At 31.8% G+C, this 6,299-nt stretch overlaps 1 non-coding gene across 1 annotated transcript; it reads left to right on the forward strand.

Moving 5' to 3' along the window:
- The first annotated feature begins 1,293 nt into the window (after nt 1–1,293).
- TRNAK-CUU (transfer RNA lysine (anticodon CUU)) lies at nt 1,294–1,366 on the forward strand. Its single transcript has one exon. It is a non-coding gene; the product is annotated as a tRNA-Lys (tRNA).
- The last annotated feature ends 4,933 nt before the right edge of the window (nt 1,367–6,299 follow it).

A 6,299-nucleotide genomic window follows, 5' to 3' on the forward strand; every position in this document is an offset into this window, starting at 1 on the left:
ATTTTTGTTATATCTGAGACATCTATTTCTGGTGACTTTTCTTGTCATTTTTTTCGACGCGATGACATTTCCAGCCATGGTAACTTTTTTGGCGACTTTTTCGATGATACTAACTTTTCTGGTGCTGGTGCCTTTTTTAACGAAACTTATTATTATTTAACAAAAATGAGATTTCTATCTTCTTTTATAAAAATATGACATAAAAAAACCCATATAAATGTAAAAAATAAACGAACTCATAACCCCATGATATTATTTATTTATTATGTCATAAAAAAGTAAACTCTTATAATTTTCTCATATATTGTGTAATTTTTACATAAAAATGCATAAGATGCTAATAAAATTATATATCATGTCAATAAAAATATAATAGAAAATAGAACTTAAATATTATTTAAAAAAGTGATATAACGTATAACAAAAAAATATATATATAATTCACCAAAATATATATACTAACAATAATAATAAGAAAAATATATATTACTAATGTATATATGTGTATACTATACTAACCAAATTATATACCACAATTGAAATGTATATACCACGACAATAAAATTATATACCACTATTGTATATAATAAAATAATAATTAAATATTATTCAAAATAAATATATACTCTACAATTGAAATATATAAAAAATAATAATTAAATATATGTAGCATTTATACATACATTTAAATATTTGTATTATGTTAATAAAATTATATTCCACTATTATACAAAACAAAACAAAAAATAATTATCATCTAAGAATAATAATATACTATATAACAAAACAGAAATATATTGTACAACAAAATCTATATACCAAAAACTCACAACAACTCATAAAAAATTAAAAAAAAAATCTACATAATTTTCAAATAAAAGAGATTTTTAACAAAACTTATATAGATATACCACAATTTTTAAGTAATTTGCTTCTAATTCTTGAAAAAAAAAATATATGAAAAAAAATCATTTTTTTATGTGGTAAAAGACAATATAAATAATAAACAACCTAAAAGAGTTATTTTGGTACAAGTTTTGAAATGAAAACATTTACTAGCATAGTCTTATAATTTGGGGCAATTTATTATAATTTCCCTAAAATAAAACTAACTATTGATATTAAATGAAATAATGTGAAAAAGAAATTTCAAAAAAAAAATATGACAGGTGATTTTTAATAATTAATTTAAGTTAATAATTTTTTAGTATTGCGGTGTATTTATAATTTTATGGGGTGCAAATAAAATTTTTATATAAATAATAATATTAATATCAAAGAATTAGCATAATTGCCCGTCTAGCTCAGTTGGTAGAGCGCAAGGCTCTTAACCTTGTGGTCGTGGGTTCGAGCCCCACGGTGGGCGTTTGCTAGTTGTTTATTGTAACTTTTTGTTGCACATTTCTATTAAATTATTACTTGCACAGATGGATCACGGACTTAAAAGATATCATTTTTACCTGAAAACTGATAAGCATCGAAAGATTTGACTACAGAAGCTCTCCTTGTTGGATTAAAAAATCCTTTGTGGGCACATATGTATAATGTATATGCTATTATAAAGTGTGATACAAAATTAAGTGACCAATTATGTTATGGGTATCAAAAGGGTATTAAAGTGTCATGGAATTAATGTGTAGATACCATAAGTTAATTTATAATTTGTTGAGGGGCCAAATTATAAATACCCAAGAGTTATTCTAAGATGACTCTATAAATAGGTAGTGGTCCCCAAGAAACACTAGGGTTTCTGTATTCTCTCCTTCCCCATCAGAGAAAATACCTAAGAAAATAGTGTATTCTTGGAAGATCAAAACCTTCTCTGTAATCTCCAACAATGGCTTCAGGTTAGTGCTTCCGCTCATATTTTATCATCTTCTTTAATTTAGCAAAGGATGATTTATGATTTAGGGTTTTCTATATTAAAGCACTTTTAGGAATATGTTTGGATCTGTGATTTATATATTTCATAAGTGTTTTATAAATACTAACAAGTGGTATCAGAGCCTCCTTTGTTGAATTAATTGAAGATCTGATGATTTGGTTTATGAAATTTGGGGATTTTAAAAATTAAGGTTTTGATTTTCTTTGAATTGTACTGCTGCCGTAATATTTTGGGTTTAGTATATGTGTATCAATTATTTTTTTTGGTTGCTGGTAATGCCCGATTATATATATATATATATGCATATGCGTGTTATTGATATATATATGCCCGATTATATGTATAAGAACAATTGTTCTCTTTTTTTGTTGGGGAGCGTGTTGTCTATGACTTCGGCTTCTGTATTGGCTTCAGTTTTGCTTTGCAAAGTTGATTATTAGGTTTTGTTTTATCTTCTTTCACTGTTTTTTGAAAAGCCCAATCCAGAAAATTTTTGTTTTATCTAAATGATATATTCGGCTTTAGTAATTTAGTTTTATCTGTTTATTAATATATTATGCGATCCTATCGATATATGGGTTCATGTGCGTGAGTGTCTCTCATAGTATATATATGATTAATTTATTGATGTCAGCGTAAACAATTTCATATATTACAATTTAGTTTATTTTATGACTTGCTGTATATATATATATATATCTTATTAAAGTTTTATACATATTTATAAATAATATGCTTCAGTACTATGTTATATATATATATATAGTACAGTATAGTTTGGTAATTATATATTTTGGTGCAAACAATTTAATTCAAATTTTGGTGTTGGTTTAGGACTAATATTTTGAATAAATTAATTAAAACAATACGTCGCCAAAGTGACCTCTTTTGTGTAGATTAATTTATTTAAATATTAGGTTGGTTGTGTGTTTGTAATTGATGCTTATATTGACTAGCCCAAAGGTAAGTGAATATTTTGCTAGACTTCAAACATACCTGTGGCGATAAATGTGTGACAATTATAAGGTATTTTGTGTGAGCAATACGTTAGTCCAAAGATTAATCTATTGTTTGACACAGTTTTATTGTCAATATTTGATTGCTACACCAAGAGTACCGCTTACAGTTAATATTACTGTCCAAAGACTTGATATTAATGTGTGTTTGGTATCTTGAGATGGGATTAACCAAATTTTGAATTTATTGTTTAATTATGCATATTAATGTGAGCTTGTTTTATTTGTTCTATATTCAGCTAGTTCATCTTCTTTCGCTTCAATATCTGCTAACATTAATTCTATTCCTATGCTTAATGGGACCAATTTCAAGGATTGGAAAAGGAACCTACTTATAGTTCTGGGATGTATGGATTTGGACCATGCACTAAGGAATGAACAACCTGCACCTCTCACTAAGGAAAGTTCCCATGATGATAAAAGGGAATTTGAGAGGTGGGATCGTTCAAATCGCATGAGTCTAATGATTATGAAACACGGCATTCCGAAGCCTTTTGGGGCCTGAGAATCAGAAGGGGTTGCTATGGCTAAGAATTTCCTTGAACAAATTGAGGAACGTTTTGCTAAAAACGATAAGGTTGAAATGACAACACTTCTTGGTTCTTTAATGAACATGAAGTATAAGGGTCAAGGAAATGTAAGGGAGTACATTATGGAAATGCATCATATTGTCTCAAGATTAAGGACACTTAAGATTGAGCTTTCAGATGATGTACTTGTACTCATGGTTTTGTTAACGCTTCCTCCACAGTTTAACCAATTTAAAATTAGTTACAACTGTCAAAAGGAGAAATGGACTCTCAACGAGCTTATTTCTCATTGTGTGCAAGAGGAAGAAAGGTTAAAAAAGGACAAAACCGAAAGTGCTCATTTGGCCACTACTCCTAAGGATAAGGGCAAGAAAAGGAAATTTGAGAATGAAGCTGCTAAGGGTCCAGTTCAAAAGAAACAACAACAGGATTCTAAGGGTTGTTTCTTTTGTGACCAACCTGGACATGTGAAGAAAGATTGTGCCAAATATCACGCATGGCGTGTAAAGAAAGGTATTAATCTTGCTTTGGTCTGTTCTGAGGTTAATTTAGTTTCAGTACCTAGAAACACTTGGTGGATAGATTCTGGTGCTACTACTCACATAAGTGTTTCTATGCAGGGTTGCCTGAGCTACCGAAAGCCAAGTGATGGTGAAAGATACATCTTTGTGGGCGATGGTCAATCGGTGGAAGTGGAAGCAATTGGGCATTTTAGATTGTTATTAGGAACTGGTTCTTATTTGGATTTGAAAGACACTTTTGTTGTGCCGTCTTTTAGGCGGAATTTAGTTTCTGTTTCTTTGTTGGACAAATTTGGATATTGTTGTTCATTTGGAAACAATCAGTTTACTTTGTCTTTAAATTCAAATATTATTGGAACTGGTTATTTGAATACTTATGACAATCTTTATTTGTTAGAAACAATTGCATCCTATAATGAAACCTTGCATGTGGAATCACGAGGTACTAAACGCAAATTAAATAAAGAAAATTCAGCGTCATTATGGCATAAACGCTTAGGTCATATCTCAAGAGGTAGAATTGAGCGTCTTGTGTCTGATGACATTTTAGAGTCTCTTGACTTCACAGATTTCAATGTCTGTGTAGATTGTATCAAGGGAAAACAGACCAAAACTAAGAGATTGGGTGCCAATAGAGCTTCAGAAGTCTTAGAATTGATTCACACAGATATTTGTGGGCCATTCCCTACGGCATCTTGGAATGGTCAACAGTATTTTATATCATTCATAGACGATTACTCACGTTATGGGTACCTATATCTCATTCATGAAAAATCTCAGTCTGTGGACGTGTTCAAAGCTTACAAAGCTGAAGTTGAGAATCAACTCAACAAAAGGATTAAGAACGTCAAATCTGATCGTGGTGGTGAGTACTACGGTAGATATGATGGCTCAGGTGAACAACGTCCAGGACCATTTGCTAAATTCCTAGAGGAATGTGGTATTGTCCCACAGTACACCATGCCAGGATCACCTAGCATGAATGGTGTTGCTGAGAGACGAAATAGGACTCTTAAGGATATGGTAAGGAGCATGATCGCTCATTCTACCTTACCAGAGTCCCTCTGGGGAGAAGCATTAAAGACAGCAGCTTACATTCTGAATAGAGTACCAAGTAAAGCAGTTGCAAAAACACCTTATGAGCTTTGGACAGGTCGAAAGCCTAGTCTAAAGCATTTTCACATTTGGGGATGTCCAGCTGAGGCAAGGCCTTATAGGCCACATGAAAATAAATTGGACTCCAAAACAGTTAGCAGCTACTTTATTGGTTATTCTGAGCGATCTAGGGGCTATAAGTTTTATGATCCCACTGTCAGAAATATTATTGAGACGGGAACTGCAACATTTTTTGAGGATATTGAATTTGGGGGGAGAAATAAGGTTAGAGACATTGTTTTTGAGGAGGAATTGAATTCAAACTCAGTTCCTACTATCATTTTAGACAATGTTCAGGCTTCCACACCTGTCATTGATCAAGAAATGAATCCGGAACCTCAACAAGACAATGTTGAACAACTCCCAAATCAAAATGAGGCTATTGTTCCAGAAGAACAAATTCAACACCCTCAAGAACAAGAGCCATTAAGGAGGTCCACAAGAGAGAGAAGAAATGCTATTTCAGATGACTATTTTGTATTTCTTCAAGAACATGAGGATGAAATTGGAATGATGGAAGATGATCCAATCAACTTGCATCAGGCCATGAAAAGTTCTAACTCTCAAAAGTGGATTGATGCCATGGATGAAGAGAATAAGTCTATGCAAGACAATAAAGTTTGGGAAGTTGTCCCATTACCAGAAGGTGTAAAACCAATTGGTTGTAAGTGGATACTTAAAACCAAGAAGGATGAATATGGTAATGTGGTGAGATTTAAGGCACGTCTTGTAGCAAAAGGCTATACTCGAAACAAGGCATTGATTATACGAGACTTTCTCTCGGTTTCATCGAAAGACTCTTTTAGGATAATATTGGCACTTGTTGCTCATTTTGACCTTGAGTTACATCGGATGGATGTTAAAACAAATAAGCTTTCTCAATGGCGACATTGATGAGACAATTTATATGGAGCAACCAGAAAACTTTGTGGTTGGTGACCCAAAGAATATGGTTTGCAAATTAAAGAAATCTATCTATGGACTCAAGCAAGCTTCTCGTCAATGGTATCACAAGTTTCATCAAGTAATTATCTCATTTGGTTTTGAGATGAATATTATTGATGATTGTGTATATCACAAGTTCAGTGGGAGTAAATACATATTTCTGGTTCTATATGTCGATGACATATTGCTTGCCACTAATGATATAGGCTTATTGCACGAAACCAAGAGATTTTTATCTAAGCAATTT

This window comes from Cannabis sativa, chromosome 4, assembly GCF_029168945.1.
Source record: "Cannabis sativa cultivar Pink pepper isolate KNU-18-1 chromosome 4, ASM2916894v1, whole genome shotgun sequence".
In the NCBI taxonomy this organism is placed as follows: domain Eukaryota; kingdom Viridiplantae; phylum Streptophyta; class Magnoliopsida; order Rosales; family Cannabaceae; genus Cannabis; species Cannabis sativa.